This window comes from Ornithodoros turicata, chromosome 3 (genome assembly GCF_037126465.1).
Source record: "Ornithodoros turicata isolate Travis chromosome 3, ASM3712646v1, whole genome shotgun sequence".
In the NCBI taxonomy this organism is placed as follows: domain Eukaryota; kingdom Metazoa; phylum Arthropoda; class Arachnida; order Ixodida; family Argasidae; genus Ornithodoros; species Ornithodoros turicata.
The window spans coordinates 44,426,014-44,451,276 of NC_088203.1; the positions used below are offsets into that span (position 1 = coordinate 44,426,014).

At 43.1% G+C, this 25,263-nt stretch overlaps 3 long non-coding RNA genes across 3 annotated transcripts; all 3 read right to left on the reverse strand.

The window, feature by feature from the left end:
* Positions 1–5,918: 5,918 nt before the first annotated feature.
* LOC135386968 (uncharacterized) lies at positions 5,919–6,779 on the reverse strand. The gene is made up of 3 exons (XR_010420745.1): positions 6,633–6,779; positions 6,146–6,208; positions 5,919–6,004 (listed from the first exon to the last, which is right to left on the reverse strand). It is a non-coding gene; the product is annotated as an uncharacterized LOC135386968 (long non-coding RNA).
* A 97-nt stretch (positions 6,780–6,876) lies between these two features.
* On the reverse strand, positions 6,877–7,315 carry LOC135386969 (uncharacterized). The gene is made up of 3 exons (XR_010420746.1): positions 7,273–7,315; positions 6,994–7,219; positions 6,877–6,933 (listed from the first exon to the last, which is right to left on the reverse strand). It is a non-coding gene; the product is annotated as an uncharacterized LOC135386969 (long non-coding RNA).
* A 513-nt stretch (positions 7,316–7,828) lies between these two features.
* On the reverse strand, positions 7,829–8,078 carry LOC135386971 (uncharacterized). The gene is made up of 3 exons (XR_010420747.1): positions 8,062–8,078; positions 7,930–7,980; positions 7,829–7,860 (listed from the first exon to the last, which is right to left on the reverse strand). It is a non-coding gene; the product is annotated as an uncharacterized LOC135386971 (long non-coding RNA).
* Positions 8,079–25,263: the final 17,185 nt, after the last annotated feature.

Here is a 25,263-nt window from a genome sequence, read left to right on the forward strand (position 1 = left end):
AGTGCAACGTACAACTCGCTACTTCGGACAGATTCATTGAGTGAAGATATCACCTGACAGACCCACTGCTATGCTAATTGTCATCCATGAGTTTTCTTTTTTTTTTGTGGCATCCCTGTAGTCGCTTCTTTTGCTATTGTATAGCTAGGGAAACTTCTCAACTTGGAGAATAAGAGCTTCTAAGACATCCAATGTTTCCGCAATTTTTGCAAGGAGACGCGCGAGACAAAACGCATGCGCGGCATCCGAACTTTTCGGCCATCCTATTGGCCACTGCGCTTACGGTTACGGATCTGGCGGGAGAAAAGTTGAAGTTGCCTCAACTCCTTGCGGAAAAGATCTTGCGGGCGCCGTCTCTTCGTCGTCATGGCAACCCCCACCGTAAGCGCCCGTAACCCGTAGTCGCAAGCGTAAACGTGACAGTGTGAACCAGCCTTTAAAGGAGCAGTCTAGAGGCACACAACTTTTTTTCTGTTTTTGGTCGGCATGGAATGTTAGGCGTCCGAAAACCATTTTCCCACAATTAGTACAACCGCAGTGAACTTTCGACGCCTACAATAGCCCCCCGAATCTCCCGTGCGCGAAACACCCTCCCCCGCCTCCACTCTAGACACGTGATGAGCGCCGAGACGCACGTCACTATGTGACGTGTGTGGTAAAACGCTCCTCTTTGGTTCTGGGATCACATGATCAAAGTGACGTCGGCCACCATCCGTCAGAGCTGAGGACCGAGCGTCTGCTACCGCTTTCGAGACGCTTGACGATCTTCGTTTTACGAAATGACGGATCCGGAGACTGCCAACGATCTCGATTTTTTGGGGCCGCTGACACCATGGGAAGAACGAGTAGTGCAGCGTTGTCGCGAATATAACTGTGTGTTATACAGTGACACCCCAGTTCTACCAGACGGTGTGCGGTTCCATGGAGTCGGAGTTGTCGCATCAGAAAGGGCTTCGGTGACTGCTGCACCAGGACGTGACAACTGGTAAGTGTGGACCGGACAGTGTGGACTCGAATTATAAGGATATGTGTTTGCTAGGTGTACGTGTGGCAACTGCATCGCCATGCCAACTGAGAGGGAGAATATTTGCTGCTCTTCCATTGGTTGAAGTACGACGGAAGCGCTCAGGAGGTTGTGTGACTGAAAATCCCGACTTCCAAACTCTTTGCCTGACCACTGTCGCCATGAGAGTGATAGGGATCGAGTACCAAAAGTGCGGGCTGCTCCTAGGCAAGGAGCAGAACGAGTAAGTGTGTATTGCCATCAAGTAAATAAAGCGTTATCCGCGTTTGTCTCGCCATGATAGGCCAGCAATAATGCCGCGTGTGCGACCTCGCTCGACGTGCACGCTCTCGTGCGCAAGTATAATTAACTACATTGGAACCCTTCTCACTGGACGCTATCTATGTGTATCGGTTTCACCAACATTTGAACCGACATCAGCAGTGCCTCAACTCTAATTAGCCCCTTAACCCTGCTTAACCAAGAGTTACTGAAACATTCACCATGTGACTAATTAACCTTGCTAAAAAAGAATTGTGTGTTACATTAAATTTTTGCGACCCTTGATCTAGATTAAAATTTACCAAGGTTGGTGAAACTGGGTCTACATCACCTGTTTTTGTACCACTGATGTTTGAGAGTGAGTGAGTATATATATAGAGAGAAGCATTGTGCCCATCGAAGACCAGACCTGCACATCTGTTTATTTTGAAGAACATACCAGTAGCATGCAAGCTGTTTATTTCATCATATATAAAGCTTTCCACAGTGAGATGGAAAGATGTCATCTGGTTATTGCACTCCTGTACATTTTTCTGATGACTAGTACAAAATGTGCAAACATGTACAATGTTCAATGTACTATGCTTTACGGCTTCGTGCAAAGCCGAGCAACTGTACAAAAACTTGACAAAAATCCAGAAGCATAACATTACACAGCATCATGGAACCTCTTCAAGCTACTTTGACTAGTTCAGTAGAAACATAGGCAAGCACATTATTAACCACATGCAGAACCTATCCTGTCAACATGAATCTGTAGCTACTACTGTGTCACTGGTCCCAAATAAATAAAATCTGCTTCGACACACATACAAACAGTGTAATTCTGCATAGATCTGTACACAAACACTAAAAACAGATAAATAAAAATAAAATCCAGGCAGTTATGCTCTTGAAGCTTGACTACTCTGGTATTTCGAAGCAGTGACTGTTAGTGTGTAAATACTAAATAGTAACATTGTTTGGCTCAGTTGCTGCTTTTTGGCACACGAAAGATAATCGCATACTTCACATGTGTCAATGTTTCGAAATATTTCTGGTTTTGCAAAGACATGAGTGTTTAACCTTCCTTTTCTTTTCATTTTCCCTTGTGCAGGACAGAGAAACACAAAATGGTGCATTAACATAATGGTGCAAATGCTGCATCACTTTCCTATAGTCATTACTCAATAGCATTGTGTTCAGAAATTTTTAGCAGTAACCAGTTACCATGTTTTAGCAACAGGCAGAAGTCTGGTTTCCACCGAAGCTTTGACACAATCCCTGATCACTGTTAATGATCACTTATAGCAACAGAGCACCCATGCTTACAGCACACGCAGTTATGAAAATTTCAAAGATCACAACATTCTGTGTTGGAAGACGGACCTTGGAAGCCACCGGATAGGCATGTTAGCTTAGCTCAATTAGTAAGAGCCCTGGACCAGTAATCCAGAAGATGTGGGTTCGAGTGCTACAGCTGGCTAACCTTTTCAGTGACTTCCTTCTTTTATCATTAATTACTTAGGCACTTGAGGTTTTGTATGTATTTGTCCTTTCTATGTGTTCCAGCATCACAACATCAATTCCCATCATATTCTTTCTATGTTTCAGGATTTGGCGTCACATTGCATATCGCAACTTTACATCATGGATATGGGGGCTCCTTCCTGTAGAAGAAAGGCGTGTGCTGTCTGCATGTGTTGTGACATCCATACGTGCAAGGTTCCCATCATCTTCGGGGGAGTACACTGGTTTCCGACCTGCATACTGAAGAACTGTATAGCCATGATGCTGTGCAGTGTTGATAAATCTTGTAAAACCCGAATAAATCACAATTTTGATTAACTGGAGATGTATTATAGCATGCTATGTTTTCAATGTATCACAAGGCTTGTTAATTCATGCTGCAATTTTCAGTAATTCAAATAATTCATTCCCTGGCACAATAAAGTCCCTTTGTGACCAGAAAATGGCTGCTGTAGCTTTGCTTTCACAACTATCAAAATCAAGCACCATACGGTGGCTGCTGCGACATTCTGCTATTTGCTCTTCCAGTCATGTTTACAGTCTGACATTCTACATCTCATTACAGTCTGACATGAGTTCATATGCTGACAGGGCACTCTTCATATGAGTCCAGTAATCCCATGATGCTCAAATATCTCGGTAGGTCAATCGTACAAGTAGACTACAAAAGTGGCATTACAGGTTTGTGCGAGAAAAAACAAAAAAAAACAAACAAAGTTCGCATGCACTGCACAGTTCCCATGAAGAAATACCCTGCCCCAGTGCTCTGTAACATATGTCCAACACTCTGATGCCTCACTACAGACAAATCTACTGACTACTGCACTACATAGTAGAAATAACAAAAGGTGTGTGTTACCTTTACTGCTGTCAACTATGTGCACAATTCCTTTTGACTTTCCCCCTTAGATATATACCCCTTTCATTGAATTCTATGTTACTCATAAGGCTTTCATATGTAAATGCAATGTGTCAAAGAGTACAAATATAACTTCACAAATATATTTTAGTACTGGCACATGTCCAGGTGCTCACCATCTCTACTTTAACCAGTGCACTGAGCGCAGCTGCAAGGGCCCAAGCGGTGCTCTCTCACAGCAACTAGCTCCTTTTTGTTTGGTGCAGGATTTGCTTCTGTGAGGAAGGGCGGGTCATAGCTGGGAAAAGCCTTGAAAGCGTCATTGAAAGATGGGCATGTGTTGCACAATTCGATGCATTTCTCCATGAGCTCATCACAGTAGTCTGAAATATAAAGAGACCAGGTTAGTAGATTGGTAGGCTCAGACGTAGACGGTGTTCCTTACGAAATGTTGGTTCGTCTTTGATAGGCAGCGCAACGTGCTCCTGCTTGTAGATTTTTGATGCCCTCACCCTGTACCTATACTCTCCATCCTCAGTCATGGCATGCTGCCTGCATGAATTCTCATTGAAGTGCAGGATCGCCAGGTGGACTCTAAACCAACCATTGCTGATTAGCATCGTCCTGCACGAGTGCTGACAAGTTTTTCAACAAACTCAATAAAATAGTATAGAACGTTAAACACCTGTTCCGCATTGTCCTGGCACTAAAGGCCACGGACTTTGGAGTAAACCTGATTAACAAGCTGTGGAATGCTTCTAATCCGGATGTTTGAACATCTGGTGAAAGGTGCTGGAGGTCCTTGAGTAGGTGCTTCGCCTCAGTGATAGTAGTCAGCTTTGTCTTTGGACGAGAATCTACAATATGAGGAAGCTTGATTGGCACGAGCATAGCTTCAAGCATTCCCTAGATGTCCTTAATTATCTTACCTGGGAGGAGCCATGGTCGTTTTTTGTCATCGAGAGGAGGGTGAAGGCACCGTGAGTATGGTCCTTCGTGACCGTCATGAATATTTGAGACATGATCATTGAAACTCCGCCACATTGAGATGACTCGTACAGCGTTCCCTTCACTATGTGTGACACAGTGGTACAGGTGGTTGATCACTGGTTTCACCCATAGTTCAATAGCCTCGCAGTTCTTCTCTTTGCTAGCTGCTAGCATCCTTTTCCGAATACCTGTTAGAGTAAAGAGGAGCTGCCTTGTACAAAGTACGACAGGTCATAAGGCAATGCTGAATTATGTCGCAGCAGCTTTCAGGCATTGTGCGTGGGAACATATACAGCTTCAGCACTAGAGTGCAGATGAAGGCTGTAGAAATAACATGCAGCCAGGCACTAATATCTTTTAAATATGCACTAAAATCCCCAGCGATATGCAATGTGTTTCTCTGTTTCCTGCATATCAGTCTGAATATTAAACTAGGGACTAATGGGTCAAATAACCCCTGATTGTGTTTGGAAGTGATCAACAGGAGAGGCTTTCAGATAAATTGTAACCGCACATTTTGACAGTGGGCAGGGCATAGCATCTCATCTGCTTCATTTTCACATTTTGCCGTTCATTACAAATAGGGCATTTAAGGTTAAGTGGCGTGATATTGTCTACCATGTCGCCTATGTTGCCTCCTAATTCGAGAACGAACACTACAACAACTAACACAACATTAACAACACTAACATAACCCATGTCCTCAGCGGTGCTGAAGAGATTTTATGAAACGCTACTCGGTTAAGAAAAGAAATGCCACAAGACCACAGTAATCAAATACAGCAATCATTGCTGGGTATCCCACCTTCATTCGTTCAATGCAGTACTTGACACTCTGCATTCATTCAATAGTATAAAAATTATACATTGCTGTGGCTAAACGTAAATGTTTGTTGTTAGCTAGAGCTACGGTAATGTTTGTGAGTACCTTTTGACACATGCCATACATCAAACTGATGCTTGACATCAGGATATGTAGTTCGCATGTACTTCCGCACACTGGGGTGGCGGTCCGTGGTGAAGGACTGCAGCAAGACGTTCAGGTCAGCCAACTCATCAAGTCCTCGGCGCACTGCCTCGAGTTCCATATGATTGCTTGAGGCTACTTCATTGGCCTGGTAGAATATTTGTTGGATGCTGAGTTATTATGCAAAGCTAATGTTATCTTTGTCAAATTAAATGCTAGCATACTTCACCTGCACTTGAACAGGATGAATGATTTTCTTCAAGCCTTCATGGTAGAAGCTATAAGTCATATACTTTGAGTTGTGACCAGGCGAATCGCATTGTCCATCCCCTGCAAGTGAAGACTTTTCCCCGTGGATTTCCGTCATCAGTTGCGCCTGATGCCTTGTCCAAACCTAGAAAAAAGGATGTGATTATGACGTGTGCACTAGTAGGGCCTGTGTGACAGGGGTACAAGTGTGAGGTTATTCTACTTGATAGTATTTTTACACGAGACTGTCAGGAGGAGGAGGACATGTTGGAGGGACTGCACTTACTTGTTCAATTGATGGTAGTAGATAACCTTTCTGGTAATTGAAGTAAGTTTGTTTACAAAAGACCTGCAAAATTATGAAGGGAGTTTGGTCTCACATCTTTTGTACGAGAGTAGCCTATTTTTACACATAGCATGGATATGGATTACAGTTACTTAGGTGCAGGTGTACACGCTACTTAACATGCAAGAAATACATAAGGCATTCCGCAGGCTGGAGGAAGATTACAAAAGAAGTAATTACATTCCATGACTGGTACCTAAGGTACAAGGGAGACAAGTGCCAGTGTACATGGGACAGTGGTCACCATTTCGACGACAGCATTGTGTTCAAAAGGACACACAGACTAATGTATATGTATTTCCCTTACTTATTATCTTATCATATGCATAGTATGAATATATTTTCCTCTAATTAGAGCTCAGAACCCCTAAATACCAGAAGACATGAAGAGGGTCATATATTGTAGGGATATTGTGTTTTCACCTACTTTGACGTTCATCAGCTCCAACATCCTTAGTGTCAGCACAGGACTAGATCCACTGAACAGGATGGAAGCGGACAGAAGCAAATTTCCTGCCGGCTTATTGCCGATATAAGGCTGACTTTCCCACATGAAATCATGGACATCGGGACAGGAGCATTGAACACATAGGAGCGTGCCTTTAGAAAAGAACCTTGCATCACATATCTTCAGGCAGACTTTACATGTCTCGAAAAGTTTCCTCAACTGGCTCTCGAAGACAATGTATTTGTTGTCGTCCTGTGGAGAGGATTCGCAGTCGGTGCTCCTGATAATAGAATAAGGAGAGGTCTAAGGATATGTCGAGACCCATCTGTCCCATACGAACCTGATTGTGCTGTCAAGGGTTGGCATGTACGAGGTGTCATCTGAATTCACTGTAGTGTCTCCTCTAGATATGTCCAATACAGTCTCGGAGCTGTCATGCACTGGTGTAGAACAATGAATTGGCGACATTGACCTTCCATGCTCCTGTTCATTAGATGGGCTGGTTGTGAGGTCTGTCTGTATTCCGATGCTCCGCATTGGTTTTGCATGCATATGGACTTGACAGCCTGAATCGAAAAATGTGTCATGAGCTCACAATCAAGCAAACTCAATAGCATACCCTTCACATGCTGCTTCAGTTTAGCAGTCTGCACACCAATGGTTCTTTTCATGGGCTCCCATGTTTGTGTTGCAGCAGGCTTGTGTGGTGCTTGATGACCCTAAAGTGCACAATTTTTTCTTTAATCAAAAGTAGCATCTGCATAAGCAGTCATTCTAGTCCTTCCTTCACGTAAAATGCATGTTTTGCTTATGCCAAAATATAGCATTTAAAAAAAAAACTGTCCGTTCCCCGCTCCTTCCTGTTGTCCTCACTTTATCTGTCACCATCTGCATTCCACTCATAGCCTTCATGGAGCTATCGTGGAATAAGAACAAAAATTCTGGAAAGTGCAATTAGCTATACAAAGACTGTGCACAGTAGACTCAATTTAGGACACTCCTGTCTACACTGATACCTCGTTATCAGCAGATGGATACTTTTTTTTTGTAATGAAGTATTTGCCATACCATGCTGCAAACTAAAGCCATATCTCGTACAGTCATTTTTGCAGCTGCAGGCAGTTGTAGTGTGCACATATGTATTTCTTACCTGTGGAATTGCAGCAGCTTTATCTGTGGAGCACAAGTTTTGAACATGGGTGTCTGCCTGTACAATTAAATCCAATTGCATCATGTCTAGCTCTAAAGTTGTATACACGTTGCAGTACAGGCTTACCACGCTTGGACCAATACTTGGACATTCAGCAGTTGCTGACACAGGTTCAACCTGCAATTTCCACACGTTAATTAGAAAGTAGGTCTTCGGAACGATAGGCAAAACAACCGTGGAAAGAAGTATAGGACATACATGTACTCCTGACTCACTCTCAGATGTGAGGATATCATCACACGAAGCGGTCGGAATACATAATTCAACCTGTAAAGTTCATTAATGTACAGTATAGGAACCTAGTATATGTGTATGCAAAACTTACCATCTCTACGGGCTCGGCAGTGCCTGGCTGAACACACACAACGTGCTGAGGGGACTGTTCTCGCTGTAGAAATTGAACTTGTTGGGGTGAGCTGGTCTTTTGTGGCATTAAGTACAATACCTACCGTGCTTTTAGCGCCGTCCTCGTCAGCAGTTCGTGTTGCGGAGCATAATCGTTGACGCTTGTTTTGTTGGGTAGCGCGGGGTAAGTTTTGCGAGGGAGTAGCACCGCGCTTCAGATATAATCGAAACTCGAAACCGACGGATTTCACGACGCTTGGATTTGATCGATAATCACTTTCGTTGAAGTGCAAACTACATATTCGAAGCAATGCATCAGGCTGGGTGTCCTGACGCAGAATTAAAGCGAGCCATTTGCTTCTTTCTGGCTCATTCGGCGGGACCTTGTGAAAACGACAGTCAGGGGTTACTTTGCCTTTCTCATTCACGCAGCCCCGAACACCGCACTGCATGACTGGTGGTCACGGTGAGCTGTTCGGCAACACACTTAGCTGATGTGGAGACACAAGAGATCAAACAGACTTTTCCGTGTCTGGGAACTAGCGAATACAACGGAGACACGCACAAGAGGAAACGCTTCGGAAAGTATTCTCGCTTTGAACGCCGCGCATCACAAGGTCACAAGACCCAAGACGCCGGTCCCCAGTTGGAGACGCGCAACGAAAAGAATTGAACAGAAGCCACGAAAACTACTCTATTGATCGAAGTACTATTTTGGGTGGCTGCTTTTATGCCTTATTTTTCAGAAAACATGATATCACGCAAAAGGAACGACTCGCCATAGAATATTTTCTAGCTAACAGACGATTTTTTCTGCCAGCGAATGAGGGAGCTGTCCACCACGAACGTCACACTAGAGGGGGTGTGGCATCCAGTTGGAGCGCTCCGACCTGTGATTGCGGCAGCGGATTTGCAAATTAATTGCGCCGCGGTGAAACAACTTTGGGCAGAAATATTTTGTGGGAATACTTTTCACATGTTGCTTTACAACATGACAGCAGTTTTTGGCCATGTTGGATACCACTTTAATGCTCCTTTAAGAGGTGATCATACTTCTTTCGGCGCCATGTATTTTCCATAGGAAAAACAATCCCGTTTTTCTCAGCAAATAACGAACAGATTTCAGCGGGACTTACATGATAGTGCATGAGAGAACTGATGCTCTGAGGCTGGAACAACATAGTAGAGACAAACACATACAAAGCCTCAATTTGCCTACGAAATTACACGGAAATTAGGGGTACGGTGGACAGTCGAGGTGTCACTCCCCTGTCTAGCGATGTAAAGTGCGCGATTATTGACGTGGAGGTGTCACAATGATACGTGTGACAGAAAAAATGGGATCCACAAATTTGTTCACTCAACAACGGATGATAATAGAACCGTTGAAGCTGGGACACCATCGGAGACCATCCATTCGGGCAATCACCCTCAAAGTAAAACTAAGATTTCGCAACTGTGAGGCAAGATAGACCAAGGGAAAGGGGTAAAGAATGGTGTTAACGCTGGTGATGGACCCGATGTCCCTGGCTATCTGCCAAACTCAAAATAAGATTCAGGAATACGGCATTTGGATAACACACAGACAGTTTACTGACACTCTGGTATGATACATACAATGAAATACAATAAAGATATACCTAGCAATTTGGGTGATGAAGGGCCGAATGAGCTAAAGCGAGGATCCAACAGACTAACGACGTATGGTGATGAACGTCGTACAATGAAAGAACTCAGAACAGCACGTGGCGCGCGCTTATAAGCATGTAGCGGCGCCACTGCTGGCTTATGACGATGACGGTGAGGCCGAATTGAACAGTTTGGCTCTCACACGCCCACCTCTAACAAAAAGATGAAATGTCCTCATTTCGTTATTACACTGAGGAAAAATGAAACGTTACAATAGCGTTAATGCAGAAATTAACAGTTTAAAATCGAAGCTGTTCTGAAACAGGATAAAAAAAAAACAAAAGATGCTGCATGCTTCTGCCAAGGGCCCTGGCATGAATCATGTTCTCTTTTGTTTTTTTTTATCCTGTCGACTGCGCCATGTGAGGCAAGATAGACCAAGGGAAAGGGGTAAAGAAAGGTGTTAACGCTGGTGATGGACCCGATGTCCCTGGCTATCTGCCAAACTCAAAATAAGATTCAGGAATACGGCATTTGGATAACACACAGACACACACAAACCACACCACACAACCACAAAACCACTCAACAAAACGGACTGACAAAAACAAGGATTGTCATACCAGAATCTCTTAGGAAAGAGATATTGCTTAAGTTTCACGATAAACGTGGTCACATGGACAAATTCAAGACCAAAAGCAGTATTCTGAGTAAATACTGGTGGTCGTCCATTAATAAGGACGTCAAAGAGTACGTCCAGGGTTGTAACATTTGTCAGCGCTTCAACAGACAAACATCGAAGCCCGTGGGATACTTACATCCTCGACCAATTCCCACACAACCTTTCACCACAATATCCCTCGATCACATTGGTCCACTTCCGGAAACAGGAAATGGAAACAAGTACATCATTGTATGTGTTGACCACACTACACGCTTTGTAGTAACACAGGCTGTGAAATCAACAGCATCGTCACATATCATACAGTTCATTAAGGAAAAGATCAACACAACTTTTGGTATTCCTATGACAATTGTTTCTGACCAAGGTTCAGGTTTCATGAGTCAGAACATGGAAAAATTCCTAACCACAACAGGAATTGAACACACAACTTCTTGTCCTTATTTCCATCAGGCAAATGGTCTCGTGGAAAGATCTGTAGCCACCATAAAGAATATTCTAAAAAAATATTGCTTTGAGAATCCTTCAAAATGGGACCAATACATTGCAAACACCACTTCTTTCATAAACACTTCAAGACAAGGTTCTACTAGATTTTCACCACATTTCCTTCTCTTTGGATTTGAACCTCGTATTGAAAACGAGATTCAGGTTGGTGTAATCGTTGACGACATGTCGCGACTTCAGAGCATTGAAATGCTACACGACATACGTGCAGAAGCACGGGAAAACCTAGGAAAAGCTCTATCCTCTCAGAAGAGACGTTACGACTACGGTCGAAACCCATCGCAGTTCTCTGCGGGTGACTTAGTTTGGATAGAATCCTTTTCAACTTCACCTTTTGATCCTAAGTACAAGGACAAGGTATTCAAAGTTATTTCTACACATCCCCATGACATTTGTACTGTTCAAAGTCTGGATGAAGGAATAACAAAAACATTTCATGTTTCACAAATGAAACTGTTCAAGGATCAACCAGATTGGGATCCTAACATTACGTTTCATGATATAGACAGTGACGAGAATGTCTCTGTTAATCAAGACAGTTCTTCAGAATCCGAAGAAACACTTAGTCCACCTTACACGACAAGGTATGGACGCGTCACCAAACAAAGGGTACCATTACATGCGTACGACCTTGTTTGACTGTTTCAAAGTACACACATTCCATAGGGACGCCTTGGTGAATGTCGCTCATTCATGGACAGGGGACGCTCTGGTCCATAAATGACTTTGTACTGCATTGCTTTAAATGTATCCAGTGTCTGCAATATGAATTTTTGCGGTCATTTTTGCTTTGTTTTTCGCTTTGGGTTACTTCCACATTTCTTAGTTACTCACGCACACAGCCACACTCAAACACACACTTACATTGTTGCTGTTTAGCATTTCCCTTCTACTGACCTCTTCAGATCAACTTTCTGCATTTCGAATTTAGTGTTTCGAATTTAGTCACTACTTCACACTAGTTCTCTTCATTTTCGTATCACTGCATGTACTGTGTATGTACTGCATGTCACAATGCTACTCATGCTATGCTGTGCTATATCATGTACTACGAACTTTGAACTACGAACTTTCTTCTTCAATGTTATCAAATTCACAATGTGTTTAGAATCAGGAGATTCTACTACTTCGTTTGAGGGTGGATTATCAAACTCTCTTACATCTAGGTTGTTCTACATTTCAGGACAAAAGATGCTGCATGTTTCTGCCAAGGGCCCTGGCATGAATCATGTTCTCTTTTGTTTTTTTTATCCTGTCGACTGCGCCATGTGAGGCAAGATAGACCAAGGGAAAGGGGTAAAGAAAGGTGTTAACGCTGGTGATGGACCCGATGTCCCTGGCTATCTGCCAAACTCAAAATAAGATTCAGGAATACGTCATTTGGATAACACACAGACAGTTTACTGACACTCTGGTATGATACATACCAAGAGCAGCATTCAGGAACACCCCCTCTGGAACCCGGCTTGACCTGATAGCAGAGGACTACGCAAGGAAGCTAAGTTTACAGGGTGGTGCGTGAGTACGGGAGGAGGAACAGATCTGGGCAGGAAGAGGGAGGACATATCTGAGGCGAACAATTCCCTTTTCGCGCCCAGACCTGATAACAACACCGATAACACGCCCGGGAGCATTCGCGTAAGATAAAGAATAAGACGTGATGTATAACTGTGGGAACGAGCATGAGACTTTCCAGATATCGGGAGATTGCCGGATGAAATTGGCAGGTTGGCGCCTGTGATAGCCTTCTGGACGACAAATTCACTAAATGCGAGTTCTAAAGGCCTGTTCCGACATATAGCGATTTGATATATAGCGCTACAAAATAGGGCGATATTTTCCTCCTCGTAGTGCTCGAAAACGCTAAAAATTAGTGCTTGCCGGAGTTGAGCTTCAGTCAACTTTTTCAGCGCTAATATTAGCACTACATTCGTGTTGGACAATGAGGAGGCCCTTCAGTGGTGACGTCGCGAAAGTCGTGGAGCTGTTTTGCTTCCGCATTTCACAGCATGGCGACCGCATTGGAACCGGCGAGTGTGTCATCCCAAATGTCTGATAATTTTTCTGATTGTCCTTCTTGAAAAGGTGTTCAGTCAGTTGATCGAATTTTTCCGTCGCTGTCGAACTCTGGAGGCGTCATGCTGGGAGAGACCGGAAACGATAACTTCCACTAAATTATAGCGCTTGCGCCGCTTTGCAAGTGTGAACCGTCCGATAACAGTGAGCGCTGTTTTTGCGTGCTCTTTTGTAGCTCTATATTAGCGCGCAGCTATATGTCGGAACAGGCCTTAAGAGTGCAGCAAGGACAGCAGCTACGGTCCGCAGACGATACACAGACTACGTAATTTTATGATGATACCGTCAGTATCAAATTGGTATCAAGAGTTATTACGAGCTAAAATAGAGGAAACTGACAAATCGGTGCCAGTGAGTGCCACTTGGGCGACGATTTGGCAAAATGTCTGAAGTATATAGATTGGGCTGGTTGGTGTAAATCCACAAGCGACCAAAGAACAAACACGAAACAACAACAGAGCGACTTGTGTCTGATCTTGTCTCCTGTTTGTTCTTTGGTCGCTTGAAAATGAATGATTTGACCAAACGCTACTTCGCAGGCTCTGGCAAGGGAACCAGGTATGGGCCGCGGACTCATAGCTATTAAGCATGGATAAACAGACTACGTAATTAAGTGATGACATCTTCGATATCACGTTTATATCCAGAGTTATTTCTAAATGAAATGGAAGATACGGACAGTTTGGCGTCTGCGAGTGCTGTGGCGATGCGAGTGGCAATAATTTGATCAAACGCGACTTCTTTGGACCAGATATTTTGGAGCAGAACTAAATACCAGATTTGGAGATAACGCTAAACAAGTGCTACGCGCCCTCGAGTACAATATTTATTTCTCGCTTAAGATGAAGTAATGCTTAGATCAGGGCAATCTGGGCTCTCACACACGCGGGCCGCATGTGCATGGCTTGCAGTCAGCTATTCTGTGTCCCGAGGGCTCTTGACCACTAAATAGAATAAAGCTGCTCCCCCCCCCCCCCCCCACACACACACACCCACAGGCGTACACCAATAATGAAGAATTCGGAATGAAACCAGGTTTTCAGGCATTGTTTTTACCCTTGCTCGATGTAGTGCTGCTCCTGTCGACGTTAGGAAGGACATTCACATTCGAGCAGTTCTTGTGACTCATGAATCTCAGCTAGTAGTTATAGCGATTAGCGATCTGGTCTGAACGTGCATTTTGATAAACTACACTGTAAGTAATATGATAATTGAGAAGTTATAGTGGAGACAAGTGCAGAGAATGACATCATCTTAATTATTACACTAAGTTTATGGGCTTACAGCATAGCAGCAGCCTCTCCGGATATCATGCGCGAAAAACTGTATACTGAGCACAGAGAGGCGCAGTGAAAAAAAAAGGAAAAAAAATAGATGGAGTAGTTATGTTCGAGGGTCATTGTGTGAATATTTTTAATTATTTCTCTTTCCATGATTTCCTTTTTCTTTTTCACTTTGAAAATGCAAGCAAAATCAGCAATACAGTGTGTAAACCGACAATTTCAGTGCTCCTGAACGTTGGGATAATCGTTCGTGAAGAACTATGTACGAAGAACTTGCAACGTATTTCAAATTTTCAATGTCTAATTTGGAAAAGAAGCTCATTTGTCTCTGCTGGTGTGTCAAGTAAAGTTTCTCATTGACGAATTGTATATGCGAATGCCTAATAACTATACCGCTCAGCTATTTACGCTAAGGTACTTTGCTATAATTGCGGTCCTTTCCAGGGTCATTACCCCCACCCCCCAGGGAGGTGTACACTCCCCCTGAATTTTTCCAACCACTCCCCTGTAATTCATGAGATTTCCCGATACACCTTGGCCACCAATGCATATACGCATACATATGTATCCATATAGATATACCACCCTATGGTTCTCTCCACTCGAAATCACGCAGACATCTTATCACGCCGGGTACCGCGTCTTGGCTTCTATGCGCATTGATGATAGTGCCAGCCGCAACAACAATGACAAAGAAGAAATTGTCGTTCCTCTTCGCTGCTGATACGAGTTGCGCAACGGACCAAAGGCTGATACCTTCCGTTTGAATTCAGCGTGAGAGAGCCGCGCCGGCAAGGAAAAAAACTTGCCAAGATACGGGGCACAAAAGTGAACTTGCACAGCAAATCGCCGGCAGTCCGAACATTTACACGGCAACAGACACCTACGAGCACTGGTGCTAAAGTCTGAGGAAAAGACATCATAGATGAAAATACATATCCGTTACAACAACAACAACAAATAGTTCATGACTATGGCCTGGGGTGGTTCACCGCTTGAGAGCATATCCGTTACGAAGCCGTTTGAATTTCACTGTTCATGGTAATCAACCAATTTTTCTCGAAGTGCAGCACGCATAAACAAGTCCATGGTTTGCTTACACCTCGACCTGCAAGAAATGACCCACAGTGACCCTAGAAGTCTGCCCAGGACGCACATTTCCCCAGGGCGTCAGTCGTGACGTTGCCCATATACGTGAGGCCGACAATGGCAAGCCCTTTCACCATCACTACCACCACCACAGTATCCTTCTGAAACATTGCATCACTTGCCAACTTCTTTGAGAAAAGTAAAAAGTAACCTTTCTGCAACCCCGATGATGGCAGGGGCATCCAAGGAATACACCATAAAGAGTCACTGGTGTATTCTGCATAGCGAAGCCATTATCAACGACTTATACTAGGCCCTTGTACTGGGATTTTGGCAGTGGTGACCGCAAAGTTTGGAAGAGGCGCGGAAGAGCCCTCTAAAACGGGCAAAACCCTTTGTATCATGGTGTCAAAGGCATATTCGAGACGGCTTATGCTATTGCCCTTCCCACTGGGATTGTAACGGAGGCGACCGCAAAATCCGTAAAAGACCGCAGCAGAGCCCTTTAGAACGTGCAAAACCTCTTTAATCATGGTTCCAAACAGATATTATCAACGGCTTATGATGCTCTTCTACAGGGATCGCAACAGAAGCGACCACCAAATGCGGAAAAGGCAGCAACAGAGTCCTTTAAAACACACGAAACCCCTTGTATCATGGTACCAAAGGCATATTAATGACGGCTTACCCTGTGCCTTTCTACCGGAATTGCGCAAGAGGAGACCGCATAATGTGGATACGGCGGCAGCAAGGCCTTTTAAAACGGGCGAGACTCCCTGTATCATGGAGCGAAAGAAAGAAAGTTGCCAGTGTCTTGTGCAATCCTATTCTGCTGGAGTTATAACACAAGCGATCGCCAAATTCGGCAAACGTGACAGCAGAGCCCTCTTAAACGAGCAAAATCCCTTGTGTCATGCTGTGAGTCATATTATCAACAACTTATACTATGTCATTCTACCGAGATCATAATACAGGCGACCGCAAATATCGGGAAAAGGATGCAGCATAGCCCTTCAGAATGGGCGAGACCCCTTGTATCATGCTGCCGATGACATGTCATCAATGGCTTGTGCAATGCCGTTCTACTGGGATTGTAACAGAGACTACCGCAAAATACGGAAAATGCGGCAGCAGAGCCCTTTAAAACGGTCGATGCCCCTTGCATCATAGTTCCAAAGTCATATAAGTATACGCAACGGGTTATGCATGCTATTGCCGTTCTACTGGAATTATAACGGATGCAGCCGCAAACTCCATAAAAGGCTACAGCAGAGCCCTTTAAAACGGACAAAAACCCCCTTAATCATGGTGGCAGACATTTTACACACCTATAAAGACGCGACGGCTTATGTTATGCCCCTCTCAGACTGTGATTGCATCGGAAACCATGCACCGCAAAAATTTGGAAAAGGCGGCAGCAGGGCCCTTTACAATGACTCATATGACTTGTATCATTGTGCCAAAAAGATACTATGAACGGCTTGTACTGGGATTGTAACAGAGTATACCGCAACGTTCGCCAGCAGATCGAGCCCTTTAAAACGTGCGAAGCCCCTTTAATCCTGGTGCCAGGCCGTACATGAAGAGGTCGCGTTTGAAGAAACTGCTTCCGAAACGACACTCCCTAAGCAAAAAGCGTCCTAAGCTGATTTGTAGTATGTATATGAGAAAGTAAGATCACGGGGTTTGAACCCCGTATCTTGTTCCCCTGTTGCACCCTGAGAGGGCGCGTTTTAAAAATCGCTTCCAAAATGGCACTCGAAATGGCCAAATGGCCTATTTCAACAACTTCGGGGCTTAATATATTTTGATATAACAATAATATTAAAGATGTCCCAAGCTGATTTTCTAATGTGTATATCTCAAACTAAGATCATGGGGTTTGAACCACCTACCTTGTTTCCCTGTTGCACCATGACAGGTCGAGTTTAACAAAATCGCTTCCAAACCGGCGCTCGAAATGGCCATTGGCCAATTTAATCAACTTCGGGACTTAATATCATTCGATATAACAATAATATTAAAGATGTCCTAAGCTAATTTTGTAATATGTATATGTCAAAGAAAGATCACGGGGTTTGAACCCCGTACCTTGTTCCCCTGTTGCACCCTGAGAGGTCGCGTTTGACAAAATCGCTTCCAAAACGGCACTCGAAATGGCCAAGTGACAAATTTCGACAACTTCGAGGCTTAATATTATTTGATATAAAAATAATATTAAAGATGTCCTAAGCTGATTTTGTAATATGTATATGTGAACGTAAGGCCACGGGGTTTGAACCCCGTATCTTGTTCCCGTTGCACCCTGAGAGGTAGGGTTTGACAAAATCGCTTCCAAAACAGCACTCGAAATGGCCAAGTGGCGAATTTCGTCAACTTCGGGGCTTAATATCATTTGATATAAAAATAATATTAAAGATGTCCTAAGCTAATTTCGTAATATGTATATGTGAAAGTAAGATCACGGGGTTTGAACCCCTTATCTTGTTCCCCTGTTGCACCCTGAGAGGTCGGGTTTGACAAAATGGCTTCCAAACCGGCACTCGAAATGACCAAATAGCCAATTTCGTCAACTTCGGGACTTAATATCATTCTATATAACAATAATATTAAAGATGTCCTAAGCTAATTTTGTAATATGTATATGTGAAAGTAAGATCACGGTGTTTAAACCCCGTACCTTGTTCCCCTGTTGCACCCTGAGAGGTCGGATTTGACAAAATCGCTTCCAAAACAGCACTCGAAATGGCCAAGTGGCGAATTTCGTCAACTTCGGGGCTTAATATCATTCGATATAACAATAATATTAAAGATGTCCTAAGCTAATTTTGTAATATGTATATGTGAAAGAAAGATCACGGGGTTTGAACCCCGTGGCAGATTTCGTGAACTTCGTGGGTTAATATTATTTGATATAAAAATAATATTAAAGATGTCCTAAGCTGATTTTGTAGTATGTATATGTGACAGGAAGATCACTGGGTTTGAACCCCGTATCTTGTTCCCCTGTTGCACCCTGAGAGGTCGGGTTTCACAAAATGGCTTCCAAACTGGCACTCGAAATAGCCAAATGGCCAATTTCGTCAACTTCGGGGCTTAATATCATTTGATATAAAAATAATATTAAAGATGTCCTAAGCTGATGTTGTAATATGTATATGTGGAAGTAAGATCACGGGGTTTGAACCCCGTATCTTGTTCCCCTGTTGCACCCTGAGAGGTCGGGTTTGACAAAATCGCTTCCAAAACGGCACTCGAAATGGCCAAGTGGCGAATTTCGTCAACTTTGGGACTTAATATCATTTGATATGAAAATAATATTAAAGATGTCCTAAGCTGATTTTGTAATATGTATATGTGAACGTAAGGCCACGGGGTTTGAACCCCGTATCTTGTTCCCCCGTTGCACCCTGAGAGGTAGGGTTTGACAAAATCGCTTCCAAAACAGCACTCGAAATGGCCAAGTGGCGAATTTCGTCAACTTCGGGGCTTAATATCATTTGATATAAAAATAATATTAAAGATGTCCTAAGCTAATTTCGTAATATGTATATGTGAAAGTAAGATCACTGGGTTTGAACCCCGTATCTTGTTCCCCTGTTGCACCCTGAGAGGTCGGGTTTCACAAAATGGCTTCCAAACTGGCACTCGAAATAGCCAAATGGCCAATTTCGTCAACTTCGGGGCTTAATATCATTTGATATAAAAATAATATTAAAGATGTCCTAAGCTGATGTTGTAATATGTATATGTGGAAGTAAGATCACGGGGTTTGAACCCCGTATCTTGTTCCCCTGTTGCACCCTGAGAGGTCGGGTTTGACAAAATCGCTTCCAAAACGGCACTCGAAATGGCCAAGTGGCGAATTTCGTCAACTTTGGGACTTAATATCATTTGATATGAAAATAATATTAAAGATGTCCTAAGCTAATTTTGTAATATGTATATGTGAAAGAAAGATCACGGGGTTTGAACCCCGTGGCAGATTTCGTGAACTTCGAGACTTAATATTATTTGATATAAAAATAATATTAAAGATGTCCTAAGCTGATGTTGTAATATGTATATGTGACAGGAAGATCACTGGGTTTGAACCCCGTATCTTGTTCCCCTGTTGTACCCTGAGAGGTCGGGTTTCACAAAATGGCTTCCAAACTGGCACTCGAAATAGCCAAATGGCCAATTTCGTCAACTTCGGGGCTTAATATCATTTGATATAAAAATAATATTAAAGATGTCCTAACTGATGTTGTAATATGTATATGTGGAAGTAAGATCACGGGGTTTGAACCCCTATCTTGTTCCCCTGTTGCACCCTGAGAGGTCGGGTTTGACAAAATCGCTTGCAAAACGGCACTCGAAATGGCCAAGTGGCGAATTTCGTCAATTTTGGGACTTAATATCATTTGATATAAAAATAATATTAAAGATGTCCTAAGCTAATTGCGTAATATGTATATGTGAAAGTAAGATCATGGGGTCTGAACCCCGTATCTTGTTCCCCTGTTGCACCCTGAGAGGTCGGGTTTGACAAAATGGCTTTCAAACCGGCACTCGAAATGGCTAGTTTCGTCAACTTCGGGGCTAAATATCATTTGATATAAAAATAATATTAAAGATGTCCTAAGCTAATTTCGTAATATGTATATGTGAAAGTAAGATCACGGGGTTTGAACCCCTTATCTTGTTCCCCTGCTGCACCCTGAGAGGTCGGGTTTGACAAAATGGCTTCCAAACCGGCACTCGAAATGACCAAATGGCCAATTTCGTCAACTTCGGGACTTAATATCATTCGATATCACAATAATATTAAAGATGTCCTAAGCTAATTTTGTAATATGTATATGTGAAAGTAAGATCACGGGCTTTGAAGCCCGTATCTTAGTCCCCTGTTGCACCCTGAGAGGTCGGATTTGACAAAATGGCTTCCAAACCGGCACTCGAAATGACCAAATGGCCAATTTCGTCAAATTCGGGGCTTTATATCATTTGATATAAAAATAATATTAAAGATGTCCTAAGCTAATTGCGTAATATGTATATGTGAAAGTAAGATCATGGGGTCTGAACCCCGTATCTTGTTCCCCTGTTGCACCCTGGGAGGTCGGGTTTGACAAAATGGCTTCCAAACCGGCACTCGAAATGGCCAAATGGCTAGTTTCGTCAACTTCGGGGCTTAATATCATTCGATATAAAAATAATATTAAAGATGTCCTAAACTAATTTTGTAATATGTATACGTGAAAGTATGATCACGGTATTTAAACCCGTACGTTGTTCCCCTGTTGCACCCTGAGAGGTCACGTTTGACAAAATCGTTTCCAAAGCGGCACTCGAAATGGCCAAGTGGCCAATTTCGTCAACTTCGGGGCTTAATATCATTTGATATAACGATGATAATAAAGATATCCTAAGCTGATTATGTAATGTAATGTATGCATGTAGTGTATGTATATGTAAAGTACGACCACGGGGTTTGAACCCCGTACCTTGTTCTCCTGTTGCACCCTGAAAGGTCGCGTTTGACAAAATCACTTCCAAAACGGCACTCGAAATGGACAGTTTTATCAAGCTGTATAGTTTAATATAAAAGCGATATAAAATACAAAACGGTATTGTTTGTATATTACTCACTGAAAATAAAGTTGTCTGTTCTGCCAGCTACTTCGAGTTCTGGAAAAAATGACCGTTCACGTTTCGAACTCCTTCAGACCGGCCGTACAGTCTCAGCGCATGCGTATTACGATAATACTGGGACTTACGCCTAGGAGGGGAACCCTGTCTGAGTCGCAACTTTGAAGGCCCTGGGTGCATCAGGATTAACACTCACACATCGTGCCGTGGTTGGTATGTGGCCTGGAGGACGTACTGAACGAAAATAGGCGATGACATTTGCAGAATTTGTCTGCCTTTGTCGAAAAATCGTAGTCAAAACATGGGCGATGTGCAAAAATCGACGGAATCCCCATAGGCGCAATGCATTAAAATTCATTTGGCCAGGGTGCACTAGGCTTATATTCTGCTGGTGCCTTTCATGTCTCCAGGGGTTCTTTACATGGTGTTCTTCTCTACTAGGCGATGACATCTTAAAATTTTTATTCTGTTTTGCTGTTAATTGGCATAAACGATGTCTCCCATTGAATTAACATCCTGTAAGGCAGCTTCCCGCATATCGGCTGAGTATAGTGGCGGAGTGCGCCGGCGGGGGGGGGGGGGGTGACCGCGAATTTTGGGATTGAATGAAATACAATAAAGATATACCTAGCAATTTGGGTGATGAAGGGCCGAATGAGCTAAAGCGAGGATCCAACAGACTAACGACGTATGGTGATGAACGTCGTACAATGAAAGAACTCAGAACAGCACGTGGCGCGCGCTTATAAGCATGTAGCGGCGCCACTGCTGGCATATGACGATGACGGTGAGGCCGAATTGAGCAGTTTGGCTCTCACACAACTTAGTCATCTGTAATATTGCAACGTATTTACCGTATAGATGTTAAAGAGGGAGCCCTTCTGCGGGGCGCAGACAACTGCTAAAAAAAAGGAAAACTGCTGAGCCGCACAATTGATCGCCGCCTCCTTCACCGCACTTATATAGTGATTTTATTTCGCGTTTATCGCGTTCACTTCTTCTCTGGCTTTCTAAGCTACTTCGAATACATCTAGGAAATCCACCAGTGAAGAGTGTAAGGGGAGAGGTCGTTCACTTGTAGGCATTCCTGAAGCGTCTTAGCCAGGACAACCTGCGTCCACAGGGCGTTCCTATAGTCCCTCTTTTTCTTCGAAAGGGGGAGCAAAGTGCTTCCAGGGGCGCAAAGCGTGTAACCACCTCACCTCCTTTCCTGGAGACGGACGTTGCGGACTATGCTGGTGTTCACAAGTTCATGTTATTATGACATCTGAGAGAAATCATAGCCGACGAATAAAGAGTGCACAGTTTTCACAAGTGACCTTGTCCTCGCTCTCGTGTCCCGTGTCCCTCGGGAAGCGTGTTGTCGGGAAACATGAAGAAACAAGTTCACCTAACATAAAAAAGTCAAGCATATATGCGCCACAAACGCGAAATAAAATCATACATAACTGGAGTGGAAGAGACGGTGAGCAATTGCTGTCCTGGATTCCTTCGGCATCGTGCTGTAGACCTTGTATTTCCAGAAAGCGCGCTATAATGTGTATCCCAGACCGCTGATACATATAGATTCCGAGGAAGACATAATAATATATATGCTGTTAATTTCTTTCATTGCTCCAAAGCTAAAAATTTTCTTTGTCACATTCAGAGTCGTCGAGTGGCTTCAGAACACCTATGTTTAATATGGCTCATAAATATTGGATTGTTTCTAATAATGACACCAGAGTATTTATAATAATCAACGTTATTCAACATCTTACACCATAGACTTCAGACTTTTTTTTAAATACCCGAGTATTTTGTGTAGTCTGGTAATAAATAGTTTAATCAGAACTAATTGCCATCTAACTGTCTAAGGTACAGGGAGGGGTGGGATCCAGGACGTTTGCTCACCGGCTGAAAGCTCAAGGCGGAAAAATCCTTACCAAGTTTTTTGACGTGCCTGTTTCTTTCGCAAGTTTTGTGTTGTGTTTTGTGACACAGTATAAAATGTTTGTTGCAGGAGAACCTACTTTGTCGTGGCTGGGAAAATGACTGGTGGGAAACATCAAATTTCTGCGTCATGTTTTCAACCACGCGCATGACTCTAGCCCATGAATAGTAAAATAATTCATACATGTGCACAAGCACAGAAGCATGGTGGGACTCACGTGGTAATGGGTTATGTCGGTGAAGGTGGAGCATGAGTTCAATAATGGAGGGCATTTATTGGTCGTTTAATTATATTGACTTCTAAGAATATCTTTAATAGTTGCAAAGCAGACTGATTTAACTACTGAAAATTTTACATGCCTGACAAGCGCAAAAGCGTATCAAACGTTGTATAAAAATAATAAGCCATGTGGTCGTTTCGTGAAAACTTGGTGCCACGAATTCCTTTTTTTTTCTTGTGTGTGTATGCTTCATCAGCTAGTATATGGCGAGACACTTGGAAGGTTATCCGGATATTCAAAGGGTGGAAATTCCCAGGGTAGGTGAACCTCCAGAATGTCTTTTTGTACTTCAGATCTTAGGGAGTGGTGTTGCCTCGTGGTGATCGCCTAGAAGGTGGTGTTCTTCTGTACAGATAACGAGCACTGAAAGGTTTTTGTCCCCAGCTTTACTTCCTGTTTTCTTGTAAAATCAGTACCACAGAACGACTAAAAACTTTAGGTTCAATGCCCTCAAACAACAAAGAAAAGTGAGATGTCTCCACGGCTATAAAGGGCAAAAACAACTGTTTACTTTTCGTATCTTGCGTTATGGAAGTCATTATAATGACTTCGATAACGCAAGATATGAAAGTCAACAGTCTGTCATAACCCAACAATTAACCCCATCAAAGCAAGGCGGAAGCTGGTTTTCGAGCAGGTGTCGGACGATGCATTCGCATCTAAAAAGTTCTAAAAATAAAAAAATAGATTTTGAAAAACTACGCTTTATTATTCACTGCAATACACAAGGAGAAAAGTGAAAATAAATTATGAAACGGCCAGGTTGGGCTCATGGTAGCTAATACGGGTTGAGCAAATGTCCGATGAGCAGTTGTCCGCTGCCGTAGGGGTGTTATCAAGGGGTAGGAAAAAATTGTAAAAAAAATAGTTGATCCGTAAATATTTTACTTTCAAGCATCGGTTACATGATGCCATTGTGCTTGGCGTAATGTAAGGAAGTACTTTCTCTACCTGACGCTACCAAATATGTTGAGAGAAAAGGCTGCAACTGTTTCTGCGAGTATTCTACACCATGCTGTTCGAACCACCGTCTCTACTCTTTATCCTACTCAACAAGGGCACTGCTGGAGATTCTCCGACATCGAGTTCCACTAGGAGTATCCCATTGTCTTAAAGCGTCACTGATGTAGTGAACAGTACAGTGTCAGTAATGCAGTGTCCAGCAAATTCTTCGTATGGCATAGAGATACTCTAGGTATACAGGGTGTCCCAGAAAACGTGTCATTGAATTATAATAAAAAAAACTACGCCACCTAGAATAATGCGGTCAACAGCATTTGTTCTTATTAGGTTTTTGCCACCTCCTAAGGTGAATGTCATGTACTCCAAGTTTAATTTTGTCAATATTTGCGAACTGAATTCGGAAATTTGCCAAGTAAAGGTCCCTTTTTTACCCCACAATGCGAAGAACGTGCCGAATTCACACAAATTCACGATAATTCACAGTGATATTTACGAGCTATCCCATCTCAAAAAATAGCCGAATATCATGCTTTTCGGAGCACAGGACCATAGTACGCGATGACTTTTTGAGCGCAATCGCTCGCAGTGCGACGAAAGGAGGTTCCGAAGCCAGCCTACAGAGTGATAGTAGAAAAAGTAACAGTTCCTAAAATTGGGAGAAGGAAAGCATTATTCCAGCGAAAGTCGGACGTGATAAGCCGTGCTTGTTTTATCTCTTTCTGCGATGTCGGGGAGGGCTGGGTTTCCAACCTCCTTTCGTCGGACTAGCAAAGATTGCGCTGACTAATTCATCGTGCGCTATTCTGTGCGACCTCCGTAAAGCATGATGTTGGGCTATTTTTTCCGATGGGATAGCTCCTGAATATCCCTGTCAATTATCATTAATTTAACTAAATTAGACACACTCTTCACATTGGTGGGGTAAAAAAGTGACCTGTACTAGGCAAATTTCCGACTTAAGCTCGCAAAAATTTACATA